The following is a 27,526-nucleotide window of genomic DNA, read 5'->3' on the forward strand; positions in this document are numbered from 1 at the left end:
AATCACCTGTGTCACCACATTTTGCCCCACAAGTAACAAACTACAGTTAAAGAAACATTGGAATGTACTAGCCACCACCAACCTCTTATTAAAGTTACCTTTGCTCTCATTTAAACAACGACCCAATCTTATAGACTACCTGGTTAGGGCATAGAAATCTAAACCTGCAGACAATAATATTCTACCAGCACCATGAATGGGTATCGCCCATGCTACCTGGGCTCAGAATCGAATGTAGGTTCTCCCTCTTCCTGATGCCCTACAACGTAGCAGCCATCCCTGACTGTGTCCCAAAGTAGGAATCTCTCCGAATTAATACTTGGACCACTCCTGCAGCCTATCAAAGTTCGCCCTCCTGGCCTCACCGATCCGCTTTTCTCACCAGTATGGCAGGCTCCTACCTGACTGCAATAGGGGACAACTCTAAAACCATTGTATACCCTCCTAGGTTCTCCAGGACCGCTGCTAAAACCTTCAAACATACCCTGCTGAGAAGACACCCTGAGACTCTGATCTATGACCTGTACTTTAATGCCGACAAGGGCAAAATTATCAATGATCTTATTTTCTACGAGAGAAAAACAGCACTATGGTGCTCAGCCATATCTAACCTACTTAACGTACATGAATCCAGGAACATTCCATACGCCGCCCTTTGCACACCCCTCCTCTCAGAAACCTAGATGCAGATTGGTCGAGGTCCACTACCAGGCTACCCGACCACACCAGCAGAACAAGTCGTGAACCATTAGTCGCCCTCCGCAAGTTCAACCTTCACTTATGGACCTTGAAATTCTGAACCTCATAGCAGCCAACATAGCTCAGAGCATCCATAACTCCGTTCTCCAACTGAAAAGCATCCATAACCTCACAGAAAACATCTATCTCGAATATCAAGCTCTCCCAAAACTCAGTTCTTCCCCCACTCACCAAGCCCTTCCTTCAACACTTGCTGCTAGCCTTTAGACACCTTTACCCTTGCAAGCATCCCAACTACCTCTCAGATGATGAAATTCAAGCCCTCCTCTAATCCTATAAGTCCTCTCCAGACACCCCCAGTCCTCCAGAGAAGAAAGATGAATACTTAACTCACAAAGTTGCAATCAACTCTAATAGACCATCAACTCTCCGTAACAGAAAAGTAAACAGCAACAACGTAGCACAAGTAGCCTTATCCTCCCTAACTCACAAGACATGCACCGACCCTACTCTCTCCAACCTCCAAATTAACTGCCGTTCAGCAGCAAAGCATGCCTCCGACATCACCACTCTCATCCTGAGCCAAATATCTGACGTCGCAATCCTTAGGGAATCATGGCTCAATGAATCATCAACAACTTACCTGGATTTATTGGTCCCTTCAAATTATAGCATCGTATAGCTTGACAGGCAATTAAAAAAAGGGGGAGGCATTGCTTGCATTTACCACTCAGACCTCCTCGTCACTGAACTTCGCGCTGACCCCACCGAGTACGGCAAATATCTTGCACTCTCTTTATGTAACAACACTACCCTTCTGTGCAAACTGCACATCTTCTACCACCCCCAGGCAAGAATGACAGCTTCATCGACCAACTCGTGGAAATAATTACAGCTAAGGGTTCCCCCACTCCAATGAAATTTTCCTCAGAGACTTTATCCTGCACTGGAATGACCACAAAAACTCTCAGGTTAACGCCCTCAAAGACTTCCTTGCTGACCGATCACTTACTCAAGCCTGCATATTACCAACTCACATGAAAGGTGCCACGCTGATTGGATCATTGCTAAGGCAGCAGTGGTCAGGGTTAGCTCAATAGATCCACATGACTGGTCAGTCCACCATGCTATTACCTTACTTTTGCCCGGTACCCACAAGACAAGGCCAGTGCAACCTGTGAAACTGAAACTCTGGCTCAGCGACACAAAGAACCTAGATCTTGAGAAGCTGGCTTCACGTTGCGAGAATGACCTCCTCCCCCCAAATCTCCCAAAGGTCAACGACATTACAGAATACTACAACTTGTGTATGTTTTTTTTTTTTTATTTTTTTTTAGAGGCTTTTGTAGCGCGCTCTGTTACTAAATAGTATAGTATCCTGGCGCGGAAGAGAAGGGGACAGATCACAATAAATGCAAAAGAGAAACAGCCATTAGGCAGTGATGTTAAAAAGGTGGGTTTTTAAGCCTTTCCTGAATGCCATGATGGAGGGGGCTGTTCTCAGCTGCAGAGGCAGGGTATTCCAAGCTCTCGCTGCTCTAACAGAAATGGATTGTCCACCAAGCCTGCTATATTTGAACTTTGGTACCGTCATTTGGTGAAGATTACTTGATCTGAGAGGGCGGTTGGGAGCATAGAGGGAGAATCTCTTTCTCAGATAGGTTGGGCCTGTTAAGTGTAGTGCTCGGTATGCTAACACAAGGATCTTGAATAGGATCCTTTGAGCCACTGGGAGCCAATGAAGATCTCTGAGCGGTTGGCGGACGCTAGATCTTCTGGGTATGTTAAACAGCAGCCGGACCGCAGCGTTTTGAATGACTTGGAGGCGGTGAATCAGATAGGCTGGAAGTCCACAGTAGAGAGCATTCGCATAATCCAATCTGGATAATATCAGTGCGCGAATGACCATCTCCTTGGCTGGTCTCGGAAGCAAAGGAAGAAATCTGCGCAAGGTTTTGAGAGTGGAGAAGCAGATTCCGGTGAGTTTTTTCAGGTGGTCTTCAAATCTGAGATTGTTGCTAAACCAAATTCCTAGGTTTTTTGCAGGTCCACCTGTGGATTTGGGGCTAGGAAAGTTGGTGGGCCAGAGAGAGTCATAAAAGTTGACTGGAAAGGAGCCGTACAGCAGAATTTCAGATTTGCTCTCATTACATTTGAGTTGAGCCAGGGCCAGCCAGCGGAAAACCGATGATAAACAGAATTGAACTCTCGACGTGTCCGAGTTGTTATTGGGCCATGTAAACAAGAGCTGAGTGTCATCGGCGTAGGCCATAATTTTGGCTCCTAGCTGTTCCGCAAGATAGATGAGGGGGGTCATGTATACATTAAAAAGCAGGGGGCTTAAGGTGGAGCCCTGTGGTACACCAGTAGAGAGTTTTTTGGGAGAGGAGGAGAAAGGCGGCATCCACACTTGCTGGCACCTGTTATTTAGAAAAGATGTTACCCAACCGAGAGCTGGGCCAGTTATGCCTATGGCTGCTAGTCTGGTAAGTAGGAGGGAGTGAGGGACCGTATCGAAGGCGGCATAATGACATAATTGATGATTTTGCCCCACTAAAGCTAAAAAGATCCGGAGTCTAAGACAAAAACCCCTGGTTCAACGGATCCCTCAGCAATGAAAGGAGAACCCTCCAGCTAACAGAAAGAACCTGGAGACAGCACTCCTAAGCATCCAAACTTCTCCAAAAGACCAGAAATGCTTACAACAGAAACATCGTGAAATTTAAAAAAGAGGTTTTTAGATCGGAACTGGAAAATGCAAAGAACAGACCTAGTAAACTCTTTGAAATGGTTAAACCCCAATCTAACAAACTGGCTAAAACTTCCAAAGAAACCTTGAAATCCCTAATAACCCGTGAGGAGTTCTCCTTCTTCTTTACAGCTGAAATTACCTCCCTAGGAAAATACCTTAATTCCACCACCAACATCTGACCTCCTCCCGTCAGGTCACATCTCTCCTCTCTTCTCCCCCAGACAACACCCAAGAACCAAGAGCACTGGTCCACCTTCAAGTTATATGACGAGCATTCCTTCTTGAAAATTCCATCCTCCTTAAATCCGAATAACCACTTTAATGACCAACTCCCCTTCAGCTGCGTGGCCGTGACCTCCCAATTTATCATTCCCTCTTGGACTGCAATAATCAACGCTTCCCTACTGCAAGGGTACGTAACTGACTCTCTAAAAGCTGGTCAAGTCATTCCCATCTTAAAAAACCCACCTTGAATCCTGCTACTCACGACAATTTCAGACCAATATCCAATATCCCACTACTAGCGCAAGCTCTGGAGAAATGTGTGCAACTTCAAATGAGCCAACATATCACCATTTTAATCTGCTGGACTAATTCCAATCCAGGTTTAGGCCTGGGCACAGCACGGAAACTACTATTCTCCATATTGTGGATGATGCTCTTCAAGCCCTTGACCACGGCAAAATATGTAAACATGTCTTCCAATTCTACTGGATTTATCTTCGCCATTTGACACAGTCAACCATGAGAAACTACTTGACTGCCTCGAATTCAGGATCGGAGTAAGGGGAACTGTTCTCGAATGGTTTAGATCCTTCCTCCGGAACCGCACCCAGAGATTCTTAGTCTACAGTATCTAGCTGCTTCTTCCCCAATAACGTCCGGAGTCCCCCAAGGATCAACTCTTTTCCCAACCCACTTTAATCTCTACCTTGAACCGTTAGCTGAATTACTATGTACCGCCAACATCTCCTTCCACATGTATGCTGATGATACCCAGATCTACATCAAAATTTAATCTCTAGAGGAGATCTACTCTTTAAATGAGGCCCTAAAGCTGACTGTTCAATGGCTAGCCTGCAACAAGCTCAAACTAAATGCACAAAAAGTGGAGTTCCTTCTAATCTCCCCCCCTAAAAGTAACATTGACATCCGGGAATGGACCAAGTCGATCACAGCACTAAACTGCACACCGACCATAGTGGAATCCGCCCAAACTCTCGGAATATTCCTAGACAGCAAACTGAATATGCGAGACCACATCATCTCGATGGCTAAAACTGCCAGGCTTCACCTGCGCTACCTGAGGAAACTAAACATTTCGTTGATGCCTCTGCCCTAAAAATAGCAGTCCAGGCATTAGTTATCTCCAGAATCGAATACGGATGCTCAACCCTTTCAGGCCTGCCCAAGATCTACACGACCCCCTTCAAAGCTTACCTCAACGCCGTTGCCAGACTCTTAAGAGGCTCATACAAATTCGACCACATCTCACAGCATCTGAAGGCGCTTTACTGGCTTCCTTTTGAAGCCAGAATCCAACTTAAACTGGCATGTATCACCCATAAGGCGCTACACACGAAATCCTCTGCATATCTTGTCCAAAAAATCATGGTTTCTGGAGGAGCCAGAAACTCCCGGTATGCTAGAGACCTTGTGCTCCAGTCACCCTGTTTCCAAAAGGAAAAAACGTACAATTGTGCTTTCTCTGGGACCGCACCAAGAATCTGGAACTCGCGGCCTTCTTTCATCACAAGAATTCCCTCTCTGTCAATATTTAAAAAGGAAGCCAATACCTTCCTAATGGGCAAGTTTCTCCCATAAATCATGCATTGTACACACCGGTTAGTGACTTTGCTTATTTTTGTTGACGCTAGAGTTTGGACTGAGTGGCTGCTATCCATTTTGTACTGACCTTGTACTCCCACAAATATAATTGCTGGTTTTCTCTGAATTATGATCTGAATACTGTATACACCCTGTTATTTGTTTCCCAAATGTTTGACTTCCTTGTAGCCCTACTTTTGTTTTTTTTTCTTTGACTATTTCATACTTGTATAAACGTGTTATCCCTGTGAAGCGCTCTGATGCCCTAACGGGTCACGTTGGCACTCTAGAAAACACAAAATAAATAAGTAAATATTCAATCCTTATTGAATCGTCCTCCGATCAAGGGCCATTTCAGATGTGAGAACTGTATTGCCAGCAACTCTACCACCAATACCAAAATATTTAACCGTCATAATGTACATGGGTGTCTAGTTTTCAGAAATGTCTGGGTGTAGTAGAGTACCCTAGGTGGCGGCTGAGTTAGGGCCCAAAATCCACAGCCAGCCACATTGCAAAGTAAACATTGATTCTTGTGGGTAAAATATGATACCTCCAGGATCGAATATCAGAAATTAAAATAAAAGTTTTTTCCAAACCTGGCGGAAGTGCAGAGAAAGCGTGACAAAAATGCTGTGCACTTGTAAGCAGTAGCAGGTTATTGTTAGTGCATATTACAGGTCACACAAGACCAGCCCATTTCATTTGAAGCCTACTGAGGAATTAGGTTTTTTGAATGCAGGAATAGGGTGGCAGAAGACTAGCCCTAAAATTGATAGTCCATACATGCCAACATTTTAGAAAAAGAAAGAAGGAGATTAAAAAAAAAATAATCCAGAGAATGTATTTCCTCCATAGACTTCTATTGAGGACAAGGCCTTAATTGGGTCTATTGTCATGTATTGGACTTGAAAGTGTGCTGCTGCAATGTCGGATATCAGAAGCAAACAATTTTTGTTTTCTTACCTGTCAATAGCACACAGAAAGCGCCATAGCAGGCAGAGAGACTGTGACAAAAATGTTATTCAGTGGCCTGTGGGAGCAAGTTACTGGCAGTGCAGATTCAGAGTTGTCAGAAACCTGTCGAAGAATCGGGTTTCTGCATGCAAGAATCGGGAGTTGGCATGTACGTGTGCGCACGCATGTGTTACTTCCAGGAAAAAACTGAAGTAGCCACCATATGCGTAGGATTTTTACAAGACTTTCAGCATGGCTAAAGGGCATTGACATTGACGACGCCAATAGCTTTCAGATTGTCTAGCTCTATTGGATTTGCCAATGCTTGTTATCTTTATGTTTTTATTATCTGCGAAGGTTTCTTCTGCTATAGGCACATCACGAAACCATATCGTTTGCTTTGCTTGCTCTGATCTGGGGAACTAAAGTTGAGTTTTCATTCTAGACTGCCATATTTATTTGATTATAAAATATTGAATGTAGGGATGAATATATTGTCGGTTTGCAATTTCTGTTGTTAACATGTGATGTTTTAATTTCCGTAGTTCAGTGAATTAACTTTGTTTTCTGCAATTTTGGGTGAACAACTGCTTCCACTGTAATTGTGTATAGGATCAAATTTCTTGAGTGGTTCATTTCCAGTAATAGCTGGCATACCATTTACTTTTGTACTTTTAGCACAGTATCATCTGCAATTTTTGGATTTATGTTATAATTGCCGGAGGTGGCTGCTTTCATCAGCATGGGATTTCCAATCACTTTCTGCAGTGAGTTCGGTTTTATGAGTAATTTGGGTGACATGTTCGTGTTTATCATCAAGTTGCCGTTTTATTAGGTCTCGCCTACTGAAAGCTTTAGTTGTGTGTCAAGAGCTCGTGTCATCACACGACATGCGCCCACACACCACACACACATATATATACTATAACTACAACTAACACCTATATACCCCCAACCTCTTGAAAACGTCTGTATTTATCTGAATGGGAATTTTGCACATATAGAGCTGATTTGCACAAATAATGAATTGAATTTAAATATCAAATCCAAGATTTTAAATTATTAGGTATAATGAATTGGTTTTATTGATATTTATATGTATATATTTATTTATTTATTTGCGGATATTTGGACAGTGACTGTTTCTTTGTATAGAGGAATCCGGCAGGAAAACTTATCATTTGTTTTCATGTGCAGGGGGGAGATAGCGGGTGATGAATATTCAACAACACAGTGTGGATACAATATTAATGTGTCACCCACAAAAGTCATCGGTATTGAGACAAGGCAGTAGTATGTTTTTTATGTTTACAGGCCCTATGGTCAGATGACCTGTTTTTACACTACAAATTATGGTGATAGGTTAACCATGTCATGTGATCAAGGGCTCAAGGGCACAAATAAAATCTGCAAATTTACCTGAATGGGTCCGGTTCGTTTTTTATCCTGGTGGCAGCGGATGAAATAACGGAGTTCCTGGAAATATATATATATATATATATATATATATATATATATATATATATATATATATATATATATATATATATATATATATATATATATATATATATATATATATGTATGCTCCAAAGTTGCCCCCAGGACAAAGACGCACTCTGCATTTGTGTCTCGAGTATTCGTCACAGTCAAAGCTGGAACAGCATGCCGATCGGCGTTTAACAGCAGACTGAAAGTTCGATGCCTGACGCGTTTCTGTGCTTCAATGCACGTCTTCAGAGGCAAGACAGTCTCTAGTGCGGTGCTGACACACCCATCGAACTTTCAGTCTGCTGTTAAACGCCGATCGGCATGCTGTTCCAGCTTTGACTGCGACGAATACTCGAGACACAAATGCAGAGTGCGTCTTTGTCCTGGGGGCAACTTTGGAGCATACATTTTAAGCGGCAAGCCCAGCCGCAGAAGACGCACCACCTCGGAGTCTGGGGGTCAGGAGCTCCGCATGCTATGAAGCTTCAAATGAGACATTTGTGTGGGATATTAAGCTGGACCTGCATGCTGAGGCCCATCCAAGGGCTTGAAACAATTTTGGCAACAGTTGCATTGAGTGCATCAATATGACGATATAATTCTGGCAACACCACAAGCCCCATAATGCAGCGTGAGTAATTTGAGAAACCCATTGGAGGGCATGAATTTAAAAATGGGGGGTGTGTCAGCACCGCACTAGAGACTGTCTTGCCTCTGAAGACGTGCATTGAAGCACAGAAACGCGTCAGGCATCGAACTTTCAGTCTGCTGTTAAACGCCGATCGGCATGCTGTTCCAGCTTTGACTGTGACGAATACTCGAGACACAAATGCAGAGTGCGTCTTTGTCCTGGGGGCAACTTTGGAGCATACATATATATATATATATATATATATATATATATATATATATATATATATATATATATATATATATATATATATATACACCGAACGCATCTTTTGAAGCACTCCTTCCGGCCATGGCTTCTGAAGTTCATTCAAAGGCCAACAGTCCAAAATGTTGATATTAGCCCACGGCATTTCAGTGTTGTCAATACTTTTAAAGAGAAGTTCACACTTATATACTGTCTTGAATTTCTTTATTAATTATTTTTTTTTCAATAGGGCCCTACTTCCAAATTGTTCCCCCTGCGTCCATCCTTCCCTCTAAGACGCTTCCCCTCTCGTTTTTTTGCTATTTCTTTTAAAAAGTATTCTTCAGACGGCTGAGCAACTGCAAACTGTTATGGGCTTCTTGTTTCACTTTTGAGCGCTCCTACACATTTACATACACATATTTTCATTTTAATTTTCCATTTCATCATTGCTTTCGGCCATTTTGGAACTGCAAAATAAAAAAAGGCAAATTGCAGGAACCGTTTCTCAACGCATATGTGAATGTGCCCTGAGATGCACATAGTGCACACATGTGCACACATGCAGACTGCTCTAAACCTTTACAAGATGGTCGCCATGTGCGCCCATGCATGCAAACTCGTCGTGAAGCATGCACTCATATGCATTGTTACTCATCCTTACATATGGATTGCCAGATTCCATTTGGGCTTTTTTTTTCTTTACCCTTCCAAAATGGGCCAACAGCCATCTTTGACCTGTACGTTTAAAAAAACATTAAAAAACAACACAAAACACAATGTGCCAATGCAATCAAGTATTTTCAAAGGTTTTCACATTTTAATAGGTAAACATTTGCTTGTTGGCTCTGCCAATGCTTATTTCAAATATTCGCCCTTACTTTCGTGGGGTTTGCAATAAGACTCACAGTTGTATCACTGACATCACATGCAACGACTGATGGTATGCCCATAGACAAGCCATATTCACTCAACGGAACAGAGAGTAACTTGAACAGATGTCTAAACAATTTTTTCGAGGCCTTGTTTTTTCTGTTCTTTTTTAACATAATAGTCATTTTTACTAACGCAATTGTTACTGTGCTCCATTGAACAGACAAGCTCCTCAACCGTACTCAAGCAGAGCACAAATGGACAAGAAAACAATGTGCTCCTGTTGTTCTCATGTGTTACTTATGGACACTGCTATGAAGACTGAAATGATCTGACTGCAGTATGATGAGATTCAGATCCATAGACTCCATGCAGTTTACCATCATAGACATAAGAGAAGCGCACTCTCCGGGTTGGAGGGAGAGGGGGTCTGGCACAACAAGTTGATTATCAACAAGCATTTGTTCATTTTTGAGGTGTGACTGCACAAGAGTAGCAAAGTGAAGCAGTCCAGTTTTACTGTAGTTGGAACTAGTTGGCAAAATGAGATGCGGCATGACCCTGCAAATGACTGTACATTTTCAAGTGCCAGTCAATGATATAACTTCAACGAAGACTATCACACTAATTAAAGTAAATAAAACATGCATTGACTAAACCATTATTTGTAGCGTATAAAAGACGTCTCTTCTCCCTCTGCTTTCACGTTAACCCTCATTTCCTCCCTCCATCCTTCCAAACAATGTTTGATGCTCCTTCTTTCCCTCCCCCTCTTCCTCTCTGCCTTATGGTTTTATTCCCTTCCTCACTGCCTCGTCTTTTTATCTTTCTACCTTTCTACCACAAATCAAAAATCTTTGAGCGCCGTCCATAAGTATTTGGGGCAGTGCCTCTGCTCTTTAGGGACCAATTACGAATCTGGTGGCCCACGCACTGCCAGACGTGTGGGGCGTGGCAGTGTCCTGGCCTCCGTATTATGATTTAGGCAGTGGGACCACTACACCCCCGGCCGCAGCTGCCTGGGAACCACCATTCCCTGGCAGTGTTGCGGCAGTCAGGAGGACGCAATATGCTTGGCAGGACTGTTGCGGTCCCGCCAAGGTTTCCGGTTTCATACGTCTTTATTTCGATTATTACATCATAAAAGACAATTTATACAATAAAATTGATGGGATACATAAAATGAATAAAACATCATATTTACTTAAAACATTTCATCATTAAAAAAGAATTAAACAGTGTATTAAAGACCCAATGTATGAAAACCCTGCTAAAAACGTATCAATCAACTGGCTACAAGTGTCTGCAGGTGTCTGGCTCGGATGATCCATACCCACCCCAGATACTTAGCCACACCTATTACCACCATCTCTGATGTATTGGTGCGTAGTGCCCACAAAGCCTCAGAGCTCCCTTTGATTTTCATTTTGCGACAAATAGGCCTAATCCATTTGGTTCTAGGGGCATGATAGGCTGGACAAGCAAACATAAAGTGACCCACACTCTCCCTTTGATCAGCACACCAGGGGCAGAGCTCATTAAAATGACCAGACCAGTTTTCAGTAAAAGATCTTACTGGCAGAGACCCAACTCGAAACTGATGGTATAGTTTTTTATCTAGAGTTTTTGTAATAACACCCCAATAATTCTCCAGAAGAGGGTCTAATTTATGGGCCAGAAATCTGCCTGACAAGCTGGTAGCAGCAGATTGCGCAATGGATGGAAATTTAGCAGATGCCCAGTAAAGTGCTTTGAAGGCTTGCTTTGACGGAAATATAGAAGTCCCCGGAGAGACCCACAGGCCATTAAGACCCATGTCCTCCAAAATTGATTTCACCTCACGTAGCCAAGGAATGTTACAAGAACCCATTGCTGATCTCACATCCATCAATTCGCTGGCAAAGAGACTTAAATCCGGTGACGTCCAGATCGGTCTCCACAGCACCACAAGCCCATGTCCAGCAAGAGTGGTTTGATTGGTGTAGATTGTGGGAGACCTACCAAATTCCGCATGAATTTGTTTTGTACTTTTATCAATGGAGAAAGATCCTTGTAACCCCATAGGTCAGCCCCGTACAAAATGGCAGAACTAATCTTGGCTTCATAAATCTTAAGTGCTGGTTTAACCCGTTTAGTTAATGACATTTTTTGTTCCTGGATTAAACAGCCCGCAAGGCGTGCAAATTTTAAGCAGAGCACATCGATCTGGGGTTTCCAGCGGAGGCGATAATCTATGGTCACTCCAAGGTATGTCATAGCCTCCACTTGTTCAAGACTGGCACCATTCAACGTAACAAAACTTTTAATGGGACGATTTTTGGTTAGGACCATAAATTTGGTCTTGCTCACGTTTATTTGCAGATCGTTTGACTTGAAAAACTCCTCAAACCTATTTAATGCGGTTTGCAACCCTCTGCGTGTCTTTGAGAGGAGTAAAGTATCATCTGCAAAGATGAGAATTGGGAATTTGGTCCCACCTAAGCATGGTGCATCCGTAGGGGTGTCGGCAAAAAACTTCACCACCTGATCAATAAACAATAGGAAAAGGGTGGGTGCCAGAACGCACCCTTGACGGACACCTCGTGTTACAGGAAAACTGTCTGTCACCTGCCCCTGGCCTCCCCACCTTACCCTGGCAAAATTGCCCTCATGTAATCTGACCACAAGATCTAGTAGGTCTAGCGGTAATCCCAGGTTTCTCAAGACTACCCACAATTTAGCTCTTGGCACAAGATCAAAGGCCGACCTCAGATCTATAAAGGCGGCGTAGATGTGTCCACCGCCCATCAGCACCACCTTCCAGTATATCAGAGTAAATCTGAATACCTGGTCGATGGTGCTGATGCCTGATCTGAAGCCCGCCTGTAGTGGGGAGAGAATATTTTCCATCTCCATCCATCCCTGTACTCTCGCAAGGACCATCCTGGCAAATTTTGTTTGTAGTGAGTCGATTAAACTGATGGGGCGGTAATTTCCCGGTGCCGAACGGTCCCCTTTTTTAAAAATTGGGAGATTTCCGCCCCTTTCCAAGACTCTGGGATCCTTGCCCCTTTGGCGATTGCATTAGCAATCAGGGTTATATAGGGGACCCAAAGTTTGAGATTTGTTTTAAAACGTCCGCCGGAATAAAGTTCATCCCTGGCGCTTTCCCCGATTGAACCAAGCTGAGAGCAGACTCAGTGTCAAGGGTTGTAAAGATCAACGAGTGACTATGATTAAAGTGAATTGGTGTCTGCATCCCTTGCCCATTAAAAGATTGCAGATTAGGGTCCTTAAACTGTCCAGAATAAAATTCCACCCAATCTTCCACAGACACATGGTTTGCTGGAGTTTGGGAGTCGGGATTCCTGCCCCATTTCACGATTTCCCAGAATTTAGCCTGATTCGGGGATAAACATGCCTCAAAGAGATTGGACCAATGGCACTCGTCCCACTCTCTCTTCGCCTCCCCACTGTTTTTTTTTATACATTTTGCGTGCCATTTTAATATCATTGGTGGCCCGTGATTTAATAGCTTTGATTAGATTGCTATGTCCTTCCCTACAGTTCTTATTATACCACTTTTTCCGGCAGCCCATTGCCATCTCTTTCCCTTGTTTGATCGGAAGAGTCAGCAAGGCCTTAAGTTTGATGAAGCACTGTTTATGGAGATCACTGATCTGAGAAGCAGCATCCAAAATGGATGATACATTCAACATGGCACTCAATGTCATCGAAACTTCCTTTGTTATGCCATCTAACAAAGTAGCATTCTTCACGGCTCTACACCATTTTACCCTTCTTCTGTCATTGGTCAGGACGGCCTCCGCCGTTATGCAAGGAGCTAATAGGGGCCTATCCAGATTGCATGGGAGCTTAAGGCTTATGATCAATGGGTTGTGGTCGCTTTCTGGGCGAACCACAACTTCCATATCGACCAGGAGTGACCAGTATTCCATTTTAATCAGGATATAATCTAGTCTACTTTTGCTAACCCCATTATCAAAGGTGGGACAGCCAGCCTTGTCAGAGGGTGAGCGCCCGTTTGCCGCTCTCAGACCCCACTCCAAACACAACCCTGACCAGTGAAGAGCGGCCTCCGTCCCCTTCTTGATTTTATTCAGGGTCAACTTCGGGATATTCCACACTGCATCTTCCTCGGACCCCAAATCCTCCTCTTCGCTGAACAGGGGTTCGGAGGTACAGTTTAGGTCCCCTGCTACGAGAATTAATTTGTCTCTCCCAATTAAATCAAGGTAGGGGTCCAGTTCGTTAACAACAACCGGACAACACCCACCGGGGCGACCTCGGGCATAGATATTAATAACTACTATGTCCTGATGATTTTTCTTTCGTAATTTAATTCCCAGGAGATCTGGGTTATCCACTACAATTTCTGTTGGATTATAATCAATAGACTGTCTAACCCAAATCACTAGACCCCCAGAAGCTCTACCTTTGGGACCCTGGATCGCAGGTTTATGAAAATTTAAAAACCCTACCGATATAATGGATCAGGGGCCCAACTCTCTTGAAAGATTAAAATATCAAAGGTGTCAATAAAGTCTGTCCAATCCTCAGAGCCTACATGCCCCTTTAGCCCTGCGATGTTCCATGAGGCCATTTTAAGCGGCGTACCCTAACTGACGGGTGCAACAAGATCCGGAACACACTGATCTGGACATATATTCCTAACATTGCTCGGGAGGCAAGCAACCGGCCGGATACCGTCTACATGACTTGCTAAGGCTGTAATTGACCCCTTCTCAATGTTTTCTCCCTCCATACTTGCTGCCACATTGCCTACTCCATCACCCCTACTGACATAATTGTCAAATTCACTCACTCTATCACATATGGAATAGAGTCAGTCAATACCCTCCAAACCAGATAGAGGTTCAAAATGATTAAACAAGCGAGGGTAAAAAGGGGAATGGGGGAACCTTGCCATTTGGGATCTACCAACAAAGCTGTTTGGCATCAGAGAGTTGGCAACTTGCACACTATATCTTTTGGGATAAAAATAGCCAAGACCCAGGGACTGCACATCACCCACCCTCCCAAACCTTGCTTCTCTGCGATCATAGTCCACCACCCAAGGATCTCTGAAGTTTATAATAATACAATCCGCTTCTAGATCCTTTACACAATATCCCACCCAGTCAACTCTTCTCACATTCAGTATGTCTGTAACAGAGGACGGTGGAAGGGGACGATTTTTATTTAGCCAAAAAACAACTTTGTTTTTAAGGTCCCCGTAAGATTCAATTTGACCCTCCCTGCAAGGTGAGACACCTGTTAGAACAATCGTATATGGGGTTGCTTCAATGGGTAGGTCTGTGCGAGGGGGTCCCCGTTTATTAGCCTTCGATGGTGGAGGGACCAAATTAGAAATTACACTACCCACTGTCCGTGAATTTGTTTTAGAATTCGTAGAAGGAATAGAACCACCCCTCACATGGTCCTGGGAACAAATTATAGGTGTTGGTATGGAGTTGCTTTGTGGGGCCGGGGAACTGGATTTAAAACTGGCCTTCTTAGGTTTTGAGACCTGTAGACATGGAGCCGGTGCAGGGGTAATGACATTATGAGGGTTCCTGACCCCGAGACCCATACTAGCAGAGTTATTTATAGCTGGCCGAGTAGTGGCTGACTTACCAGGAGCTATGATGGACTGCTTGCTGGTAACAGCTGCTCCCTGAGTTTTGGGCTTAATAGTACTAATAGTATTAGACAAAACCATTTGGTCGTTAACTAGCCTTTTTAACAAACCAGTGTTATTATTAACAAGGTTCTTAAGGATGTCCAATTTTGAGAGCATAAGTCTAGTTCTTTCCAAAAGAGGCAGCATAAGTGTTTTAAATAGTACTTCCATTTTACCAAGTAGGCCCTCATTACCACTACAACTCACGGGATAGGAGACCGAAAGACCAGATTGAACTTGCGAGGAGGGTAGGGGATCCCTATCAAGCAGAAAAGACTGTGAACAGGTATAGGCTTCAGGAATAATTAGAGGCTGGGGAGAGCCAATTATTTTGGGTATTTTTGAGATACCTCCCCTCTGGCAATCCTTACTTCGTTTTCTTCGTTTTCTTTTACCTGGTAGATTCGTAGGTGAATCCCCGATTGACAAAGAATCTAATTGGGATTGACAAACCAAGTGTACACTCCCCCCCTCCACACTCCTAGATGACTCACTAGAACTCATATCACTGTCGGAAGGAAATAAAGACGGGCCCTCCGCCTCGCAGTGTATATCCACCAATACCGGAACCAGGGATGGAATAGTACCTGGTGCCGAAGCTTTAGGACTAGGTGCCATGGCAAGGGGCCCTAACGAAGATCGTTTCCCACTAATCAGATCAAGTGAGAGCCTTTTTTCAGCAAAAGCAATCTCCTTCTCCAAGATTCCTGTCGCCTTAATAATAAAGGCATCCAAGGGGCCAGTAACTGCCCCCTTGGTAGTCTGTAGTTGAACAGAGCGTTCCTTCCCTCGCTCGATCCTTTGTATGCCATCCTGTCTTCTTTCTGCAATTTCAGTCCTTTCTTGTCTGACCATCATTGCCTCCCTTTTTCTCCACTTTAGTCACGTCCTATTTTGCTCTCTTCCTCCCTTTCTCATTGCACGCTTCCTTTTTGCCTCCTCATTCTCCTCCTTCCTCTCTTTTTCCATTCCTCTCTGCTTTGTTTCATGTCTGTCTGCTACTTACTTGCTCACTCTGTCCCTTTTTTTGGGAGTGCATTACTATATCCTTCTCTCCAACTTTTTATCTTACCCCTCTGTCATTTCTCATTTATTTTATCCCCTTAATCACTGCAAGCAGTGGAAGAGTTAAAGTGACATTTATAAAGGTACAACCATTATGTGTCAAATACGACTACACTGCATGTGCAAAAAAATATTATAGATTTCTTACAGATAAGGGAAGTCCAACAGCAGGGTAAACAATATGAACATTTGCTGGTGTGCACATTCAAGTAAGCAAGTCTGTAATACTCAGTGTAAAACACTCTTTCTCTAAATCACTTTTTGTATGTGTTTTTTAACATCTTTATAATTGAAGTTTTTAAGTCCATCTTCCATTCCCTCATTAACTTTATCACTGTTTGCTGATCTCCCTTTTCCCCTTCACCCCAATGTTTTTCTTGCATACTCTGCATTTCAATTCATCCCTCTCACTACGTCGGACAGTATTTTTACGTCTATGATTCCTCGTATACATGGGACAGATCTACAAGGCTTATTTGCAAACGGCCTGATTTGCAGAAACAGCCATTTTTTCAAACGCAAAAGGGCTTTTTCAAATTTACAAAGCCCAAATTTCGATTTGGTAACTGGTTTTCAAATCGCAATTTGAGATTGCGATCGGAAATTGGAAGGGTGTGTTTAGGGCATCCTTTCCTAATATTTATTTGCATTGATATGTACAAATGTTTGGTGACCAAAATGCAGTCGCAAAACATTTGCATTTTACCACCAACTCTAAGTGGTAAGCCATTCCCAAAAGGGAACGGGTCACTGTAGGACCTCTATTCATTTGAGAATGAAAAACTATATTTTTTTAAGAGTAGGCAGTGGTCCCTTGGAATAAGTTTCAGACACTTTGGGACCCTCAGAGGAACTTCAGAAAGAAGTTCCAAAAGTTTGGAGCAACTTTGGAAAAAAGCTCCATTAGTTGAGCTACGCCACCTAGCAAGCCAAGCTGGCGATCCACAACCGCGAGCTGGCCTGACTACCAGGCTTGTCTGGCTGAAAAGCTCAGGATGTCCATCTTCAGGGTTTGACTGGGAGCTGGTAAAGCCTCACAGAATCTGGCCTGGTGACGAGCATAGCAGGACCCTGGGAGGAAAAGCTATGTAAAAGTTTCTAATTCTGAAGGTAACAGACTTGACTGGGACCAACTGCGAGAGTCAAGCCGCCCAACTTCAACCGTGAGCCACCTGGATCCCTAGTTTGCCCCACTGGAAAGCTCCAAAGTCTGACTTCCAGAAGTTGACCAGGAACTTGTTGCAAGGCAAGCCGGTGAACCCTCACTGAATCCAGACTGGAGGAGAGCTTCAAGGAACCCCAGCAAAAAAAGTTTCAGAAAAGTTTTTAAATCAGAAAGTGAAAATTTGACCGAGGCCTACCATAAGCCTGAACTTTGACTTTGTCCCGGTGTGGCGTGACCAGATGTCCCAACAGGAGCTTTAGGTTTCTATGTGCTATATAATGCCAAATCTTCAAAAAATACAATCTCTCGTTCCCTACATTGGATATTTTTAGTGTTGGTGCCATTTTAAAGATACATTTTTTTCCTATTTTTATTAATTGGTGTTGTGGTGAGTCTTTAATATGTACTGAATTGTTGTTTTTAGATGCTTTACATACCTGTCTCTGAAGTTAAGCCTGCCTGCTCACAGCCAAGCTACCAAGGGTTTGACCATGGGAATATTTTCTGAGACATATTCTGAGCCCTAGACTGCTAGTGGCCTTATTACCAGTGGTAGATATATATATTTACACCTACTAATAATCCACTTTACCACATTTATTTTAAGGCAACTACAGACATGGTGGTCTACTGTCCCCAGCAGTCCACCATTCCTGTGATTTTTGTGATTCCCAATGGGTCACAAACTGAGACCTACCTCATTAATATTCATACACACTTTTGCACCTTTTTGTTTGCAATTTCCAAATAGTAAATAGCAAAAATTAGCAGTTTGGTAATCGCAAACACTAAGCTTAGTACATCTAGCCTCATTGCACCTAAAATAAAGCATTACTTCCAAACTGACTTTCACTTTGTATTTGTCTTTCTCTAATCTTCTCAGTACTTTTGATTTTCAGACATTGAAATGGAAAGGATAATAGAATAAGCATATATAAAGTTGTAAATACAATCGTAAGTAGCAATGAATAGAAACTAAGGAATGCATAACAAAACAGAATACTAAACTGGTTTCATAGAAATGAATGCAGCAGCGAATAAATCTAGTTAAAAGACAAAGTATGGAAAAGAGTGGATGTAAGAAGATTGAAATGTTGATGGTCCTTTCACAGGAAAAACAGTCAGTCATTATTGGGTGGTATGTAATGCTAGTTTTTCTGTTTTATCAACCATATTTTAAAACGTCCTAGACTTAAAGGAAGAAATGTTCTAGTACCAATAAAGTCCTTCTGCACCACATTGTACTAGTTGTACAAGGCCTTCCCGTTACCACTCATGAAAACCCTTACATGAGGAAGGGACATATAAGTTGGGGAGAGGTCCAACGGCAATTACTACAGGCCATAGAAGCTACTGAAGCATAAATCTGCAAAATAACAAATAAGAGATAACTGGCCCACACCTATGTCTCTATGACTTGCTCTCTCTTTCTCTCTCTCTCTCTCACTCTCTCTCACTCTCTCTCTCTCGGGAGTATACTTTTTTTTATCACCGGTGCATGACACTCAGTCCCACATGGAGTAGTTATTGGTCTCCCAGCCATTGGTGGCCCTCTCCCGGGACTCTGAATCCTGGAGGGCATGCTTTCTTACCATTCCCCAATCCTGCTTTCCCTGACCCTGGGACTTTCCTCCTCTGGCCATAAGCTGTGGCATTAAAACATCTTGCTCTAGCAACTCCCCAAGGCAGATCTCAGCTCCAATCCCATGTTCCACCTATCTGGAATATAATAAGGGGTTTATCACTTCCCAACGGGTCTTATGTGCTAAAGCAACTATCAGCAGCCAGCTCATGAGAGACGTGGACATTGCCAACCCTGAAGGATGAGATTGCACCCCTCACATGCCTATACATTGACAATCCCTCATTCCGCCTTCAACACCACCTGAAGAAAGCCTGCCTGGACGTCAACGCCCTGTTCATCTCTGAAGCCAAGTATGCACTTCAACCACTTAAAGATCATCACTGTTAGCAAGGCGAGAAGGCTGTTACTTGTAGCTTTTATTGCTGTTAAACAAAGAAGTGTCACTAGAGTTGAGGACACCAGCTACCTACACAACTCCAACTCCCAGGCTCGTCATCTAAATCAGAAGAATATCCCTACTCAGTCCGGACATGCAGAAAAAACCCTCCTGCACCCCCTTCTCAGGGATATCCACTGATGTGTTGTAATCTCATTTGACTTAGAATGCAGGACCGGGGTGCTCAAAGGTCAATGCACTTCCCCCAATGACATTGGAAAAGGAAATTATGCTGGCCTTCTCTTCCTGCATGCTAAATACATCAATGCCTCAACTGTGTAACGTATCACTATTTAGCAGGATTTTATTGCATTCCCCTTTTAAATTAAAGGTTATTCTGGGCCCACTATTTACACCTGAGTTCTCAATATTGAACAAGTGTTAGCAATTGGGTTTCAGGGTGGCAAATGAATGCACCCTGTCCAAGCAGAAGCCACAATCCTTGCCAGAGTAAGCTAGATACACATTAAAAGATAATCTGTGCTCACCCTCTGGTAGCTGGGCAAAGAGAGGTTAGGTTTATATAAAGAGGCAATATGTAAATTATTTGTGCAACACACACAGTAACACAATGAATCCACCACAAAAATCCTCCACACAGGTTTATAAAAATAGATAATTATATCATAAAAATAACAAAAATCCAATGTTCAGAAGTTGAGATATTGAATTTTAAAAGGAATAAATAATGTAAAGCGCTCATAAGCAAGTACTTTAGGTCATGCTGAAATGGTTGCAAAGTCGAAGTTCGGGGTGACCTCATAGAAGCACAGGCCGGCTGCAGGACCCATGCAGGCACTGGTGTACAAAGTACCTTTCCGGTCCACAAGCAACAAAATGTCTCGATCCTCTCCATGCAGTAAAGGCAATGTATCAGTTCCGAAGACAATTGCCAGAGTCGAAAGGCGGTAAGCGATCTGCCATGCGGTCTAAGGCTTCCGTCGATCTTTTCAAGGTCCTACAGTGGCAATACTCAGTCCGATGCTTCGATCTCTGGAAGCAAGCTCTGGTTGAGATGCGATACACCAATTTTACTCCTGCAACCTGGTCTATGCGCTAGTTGTGTTACACACAGACATGAGAAGCATCAAAATACATTTTGCAAGTATCTGGGTCACTTCCAGTGAGCCAGGCACAGTGGCAGGGGTAAAACATTGATGTCCCTGATTCTCAGGCAACAGGAGGCAAGCCAACAAGCCCATTGAGATCACTTTAAGGGAAGCAGAGTCCAGCTCTCATTCAGCAGAGTCAGAGAGCAGCAGATAGTAAGGCAACACACAGAAAAGGATGCTTTCCAGATCAGCAGTCCAATTGAGTCCTTTATGGAGCACAGCAGTCCTTCAGACAGGATGCAGAAGTGTCTGATTTTAAGAGGACAGAGACATAGTACTTATATCCAAAAGTGCCTTTGATGTGGAGGGGGTGACTTCAAAGCAGGTCTCTGAAGTGCACAGGTTCCCCTACTGCCCTGTTCTATGTCCAGGGCTATCTAGGGGGGGGGGGGGAATCAGCCCTTTGTATTTGAGACAGGACACTACCTATTCAAGTAAAGTGTTAGCCCCCCCCCTCCATCCTGCCCAGGCAAAGCTGTAAGAATGTAGATATATGTAGATGGGTTACTCAGACACACCTATCTTTCCTGTGTTCTGGTTGTCTAGAGTGAATGCACAAAGTGCAACTGTCAACCACAACAGACGTGTATTGGAGACAGGCTGCCAGGCACACAGAGCAGTAAGTGCAGAGATATCTCTACTTTCTAAAAGTGACATTTATATGACAGTAGTGCTAAATCCAACATTACCATTCCAAACATATGAAACATGAAACAGCTACTCCTCTCTACTCAGGAATTATTAGCCTAAACTTGTATTAAGGAATTCCCAATGGTAAACTGTGAGAGTAGTAGGCCTCACAGTAGTGAAAAATGAAATAGGCTGTCTGTCACTACCATGACATGCAAAACATAAAAGTACATGTCCTACCATATGCTTACATAGCACCATGCCATTAGGGGTACCTAGGCCCTACGTTAGGTGTGGATTATTAGTAATAAAAGGAGGGTATAATCTTGGCAAAACATGTTTTAAATGCCAAGTCAAAGAGACAGTAACCTGCACACACAGGCACTGCAGTGGTAGGCTTTAGACACTTTTGAAAGGCAACTTTTGTGGGAGACACAATTAGTGCTGCAGCCCAATAGTAGCATTTGTTTTACAGGCCCTGGGTATTTAGTATACCGCCTCACAAGGGGCTTACAAATAAAATAAATAGGTCAATCAGGTATACCCCAATTACACACATGATTTTGGTAGAAGCACATGCACTTTAGCACTGAGTAGGAGGTAAAGTGATCAGAGTCCTAGGGCCAACAAAAAGATTCAGCTAAACGTGGAGGCAAAAAGCAAAACGATTGGGGGAAGACCACCCTAAGGCTGACAGGTCCAACACCAAGGATATATTACAACTCTGAACCATTTATAATTCAATATTCTATTTAAAGCAGCTCAATAGGAATTTTCTATTCAAAAAGATTTCTTGATCAAAGATATGACACAAAATTCAAACACAAGACGCATATTCAATACATTACATGAAGTACAAACCATTGCATTTTTGTCATTATAAATTACATTGTCACCCAAGTTGGAAGAGGAAATCTTAGCCTGGGGGTTAGATGCTGGAGGGAATCAGCTGGTGGGCGAACTCCAACAGAGACAACCCTAGTATCCTGATCCTGTAAACATGGTACATGGACTGAGGGCTGTAGGTTCAAGGGAACTGCAAACCTTTTTCCTGTTAGTTTGCTCCCATCACCCCCTTCACCCTCCACTTTCCCACCAGGATCAAATATTATATCAAAGCAGAGTTTTCTGCCCACCATCATATCTTAAGGGTGAAGTTGATTTATCTAATAATATCCTGTTATCCTGAATCAACAACTCTAATATGTTCAGGATGGGGTCTAAGTTGTAGTCTGAACTGTTGAATCTTCCAAAAGAGCCAGTATGGAAGACAGAATTTGCACTAGGCACTGTAGAGATTGAGTATTGTACATAGTTCTCAGAGAAATTATATGAAGACCAAAGATTTAAGTGCAATTCAGCAGAAAGATTCTTGTATGGAGTGCTGTTGAAAAGTTGGATCCTAGGGTGGGGGATGACAACAAAGTGGAGCCTTTACCAGTCAGAAAGGATGCAATAGGAGATGCAATTGATCGATGTCTAGATAAGGAAGGGTGAATCTTCAATGGAGAGCATTCTCCAAGGTCACTGAAATCTGCTTGCAAACACCCTCAGAATTAGGAACTGATGGCTTCAGAAAACAATAGGGCTGTGCAAATTTGGATTCTGATACTGCCTCAGTAGTTAACTCTTTTGAAGTCAGACCTTGAACTCCTGTATCCCATTAACAGAAAAACACCGACATAGCATTAAGACACTTCAAAGGATTTAAGTGCAGGGCTTTATTTCTCATTGCGTTTAATCTCGTTTTCTCGCATGCACGAACATGAATTAATCCTCAAGAGCATATTCTCTTTCCCGTCTGAATCATGATAAATCTAGAATACGTTAGAGGGAAACTTGAACAACCAGGACCACCCATATTTTAAACCAAAATGTGTTAAGCCATTTCAAAAAAGGTGTGCACTTGTCCCTAGAGCTGTCCATTAATTCAATTGCTCGAAGAAGACTGTTGGCCAATCTCTGCTTACTCCAAGGATTATTATATGCAACAATGAGGAGCCAAGTCTCCAAATTAGGAGAGTACCCTCTAAATGTCCACAAACATGTAGCAGGGCTGGAATGAAGAGATGTTTAAGATCCAAAGGACCCAGCATTAGCCAGCCAACAGGGTGTATAGAAACAAGACATCTTTGTAGACCGAGGTAAGGATACCGGTGTTCAACTGCAGACGGGACCACAAACCTCACCAGGGCTGCCAGCCAAACCGATCCAATCCAGTCAGAACATTCACTCTTTTGCCACTCACAGAATTGCACCCCCCACTGCGGTGCTTGGACTACACAATGCCCCCTCCTGGCACACCCGCACTTATCAGCAGCCTCAGCTACTGTAATATGGGGCAAGAGAGTGAAGAAGAGCAGGGAGGCACAAGCTCGCTGTGTAAGGACCTAGCTGCACCTTTAAAGAGATAGTGGCTGCAATTGATGATTGGATTGTGGCACGGGCTACCTGGGCCTCTTCTGTGGACACTGGAGGGTCTTGATGAAAATTAGCTAGGGAATTTCTTCCATCTTTGGGTACAATCTAGGGTGCTAGGAATGAGGGGCAGGAGGCGGAGACCTAGGATGAAAAAAGGCAGAGATAGTGGAAGCGGCTATAGATATTCACTCACCAGCCTACTATAGGCCTTAGGACTGGCAGGAAGCATGAAGACCCCCAGTTTTTACTACTTTCCGTTAACCTGACGTCCTCTGCTGTATCTCAGGTGGGTGGCGAGGTGGACGGCCGAACGTGCCCTCTGCTCTCACTCTGTCCTTTTGCTCCTTCATTCCTAGTTCTCCACTTCATACTCATCATGTCCACCATTCCTACCGCTGTCCTCTGCTGCTTTTCGTCAATGTGTCTAGGCTAAGCATGGGCGGATTTTGCGAATTGGCAATCCGCGAACTTGCGTATTTACGGATTCGCAATCCGCAAAATCCGCGAACTCTCGTGAATTTGCGGATTTTTAATTTTTTTTTGTGTTCGCAAGGATTTCTGCCAGTTCGCGAGGGTTCTGTACCAGTTCGCAATTGCGAACTTACTTGTCGGCTCGCAACGGCCACGACTATGTTGTTTCTACATCTGGTTCATCATCACAGGTTCACAGCACCCTCTGTTTCACCACTGCCACCCTCTGGTACACCCATGCCACCCTCTGGTACATCACTGCCACCCTCTGGTTGGTTTATCACTGTAGATTATGGGGGTGAAAAAAAGCAAGCACACCTGCCCTGCTTCAACTGACATGAATTAATTTGGGGTTGATTAATGTGTCACTGAATTTAAACTTCCAGTCTGGCTGGCACCTGCTTCCTTATCTGTAATTTGCTGAACTCTGAAGGGGCCCCTCAGGAAGCACTACAGGGAATGGTTACTAATGATAAGATTGAACTTTTGCACCTGCTGAGTGCTTTCAGTTTTGTCTGTAATTGCTTTCTGTTGCAGTGTAGTTTTTTTAACAGGACCTTTGTTGTATACTTGTAGCTATTCTCTGAGCCTGCTGTGAGGGTCAGAGCAGGGTCATAGAATAGTTTCAAGTAGGCAAATGAACTCTGAAGGGGCCCCTCAGGAAGCACTACAGGGAATGGTTACTAATGATAAGATTGAACTTTTGCACCTGCTGAGTGCTTTCAGTTTTGCAAAAATCCAAATATCCAGCAGCATCCACAAAAGTAATCCTTCCAGGTCAAGATCCAAATCAAAGTGACCAGCACATGAAGAAAGCACTGGGAGGAGCCTGGTGGACAGGAACAGGAAGTTGGAGACTGTGGGGTACTTCCTTCCTCCCACCCCCACCCCCCAAAATGGACTCCTTGCAAAGAAAAAGGGCAGGCAAATGTCAACCTGCGGAGTTATTCTGATAAAAATCATAATTTTCAAGGTTTATGCTGCCTGCTGGTGGATTTCTTGTGCGAAATTGCAAATTTTGCAATCTCGCAATTGCGAGATTGTCGCTGCCCGCCGCATCTACGTGTTCGCAAGTATTTACTCCCGCGAAATTGTATAGTATTCTAGTTGGCAAGTGCGACCAAGCAAAAAATCCGCTTCGCACGGATTTTAAGAATTTTCCGCAAGTTCGCGAGAGTTCGCGGATTGCGAATTTACCGAAAATCTGCAAAATCCGCGAGCGGAACGGATTTTACGCCCATGCTTAGTCTAGGCCTTCATCGTACCAGACTACTTGAACTGCTTTCACTCGCACCAAACAATGAACACCTGTACTTTGTGCAATAGTTGGGTCTCTGCCTGAAATACACTTAAGTGGCCTCAGTCTTTTTCTTCCTCTATTGTTGTCTTACTTTCACTTTCCCTCCCTCCCTGCATCATTCCCTTTTCCATAAATGAGTCTTCATCCCTTCGTTCTTTCTTGTCTTCCCTTCTACCCTCACTCTCTTCAGCTCTCCTTTTCCATTTTGATACCTATCTCCTTCCCTTCCCCCTTGAATCTTGCTCTCTAGTCTATATCTCTTTTTCAATCTCCCTATTCCTCTTTCTATGCGTCTCATTTACAAACTTCCTCTCTCCTTCCAACTCTCTCTTTCTCTCCTTCCCTCTATCTGCCCATTTCTCTCTCATACCCCTGTTTCTCTTTCTGTCTTTGTCTTTTTCTCTTTCTAATCTCCCTTACTATTCCTGTCTCTGTCTCTATCTCACTTTTTTCTTCCTCCCTCATTCCTTAGTTTCCATCTCTTTCTCTCTCTGTCGCTCTCTTCTTCTATGCCTCTTTTATTTCCTCACTCACCATCCCTCTTATTCAATATATCCATTCCATTCCCTCCCATGCTCATTTCTAGATGCTCTTTCTCACCCTCCCATTCTTCCTCCTTCTCTTTCTCTCACTCTTCTTCTGTTTTTCAATGCTTCCCTTTCCCTTTCTCTCTCACTCTATTTCCGTTAACATACCTCTCTGCTACTCACTGTCTCTTTCAATGACCCCCTCTTCATTCTGTTTATCTCTCCCTCTTATTTATTTATGATCTCTATTTTTCTTCTTCATGTTCTCTCTCTGTTTCTCACACCCTCTTTCTTAATCCCCTCCCTTTCCCCTCTCATTATCTCCCTTTCTATCTCTCTCTTTCTGTTTCCTTTTCTGCATCTTTATTTCCTCTCCCTTTTCCACTTACTCTATCTTACCCCCTGCCTTTATAGTTTGTCATTCTTCTTCCCCTCAGTTTACACAGAATACCTTTCTCTCAATCTATTTCATACCCTTCTTCACCCTTTATTCCAAGTATGCCTTACTCCAAGCCTGCCCATCCATATCTCTCTCTCTCTCTCTCTCTCTCTCTCTCTTTCTCTCTCTCTCTCTCTCTCTCTCTCTTTCCCTCATTTACTATAATAAATGGAAAACAGTGAGGCCTATTCTCACAGGTAAATTTGCATGTGGGTAGATTCCCCATTTTGGAGTGCAAATTTACTACAAAGTTCAGACTCTGCCTCACTCTGAAACCAGGGGGCAATTGGGGGGGATTTTATGAGTGTAAAGGTACTATGTAGACAGAGAGCTTCACTATAGTGGTAAAGATCTTTACCAATTCTGGAATGAGTAGATAAATAATACAAATATATTTTATTTAGATTCTATAGAATATAAATGTAACATGAAATAGAATAGTTTTTCTACTTTAGAACTAATGGAATAAAATGTTAGAGTACATTACCTCATCCTCGGACCCACCCCCACTGTGTGGGACTGCTCCTGGTGTCCCCTTGCCCACAGAAACCCACCCACCCCGACGGACCACGCCCAGAACCTTGGCATTATTCTAGACTACTCCCTCACCTTGACCCGCCAGACCAACGCTGTTGCCTCCACCTGTTTCAACTCCCTCAACCTCCTCTGCAAGACCTTCAAGTGGATCCCCCGAATACAGAGAGACTGTCACCCACGCACTCATAACCAGCAAATTGGACTACGACAACGCCCTCTATGCCGGAATCAACAACACCCTGCTACACAAGCTCCAATCCATCCAGAACACCGCAGCCAGACTCATCCTCGGAACCCCACGACACAAGCACATGACCCAGTACCTACAAGACCTCAACTGGTTCCCCATCCAGAAGAGAGTGACTTCCAAGCTACTCACCCATGTCTACAAATTCCTCCATAACATTAGACCCAAATACTCCAACGAAAGAGTCTCCTTCCACGTACCCACAAGGAACCTCCGCTCTGCTAACCTAACCTTTGCAGAGAACTCACGCATCCGCAGAACCAGGACAGACGGAAGAGACTTCTCCCACGTGGCAGCAAAGACATGGAACAAGCTCTCAGTCTGGAAGTGCCTCAAGACCTGGCTCTTCAACTGATCCGGAGCTTTACCCCCCAGTGCCTTGAGACCCTCACGGGTGAGCAGCGAACTGTACAAACTCCTGTTTGATTGATT

This window comes from Lissotriton helveticus, chromosome 4_1 (assembly GCF_964261635.1).
Source record: "Lissotriton helveticus chromosome 4_1, aLisHel1.1, whole genome shotgun sequence".
NCBI lineage: Eukaryota > Metazoa > Chordata > Amphibia > Caudata > Salamandridae > Lissotriton > Lissotriton helveticus.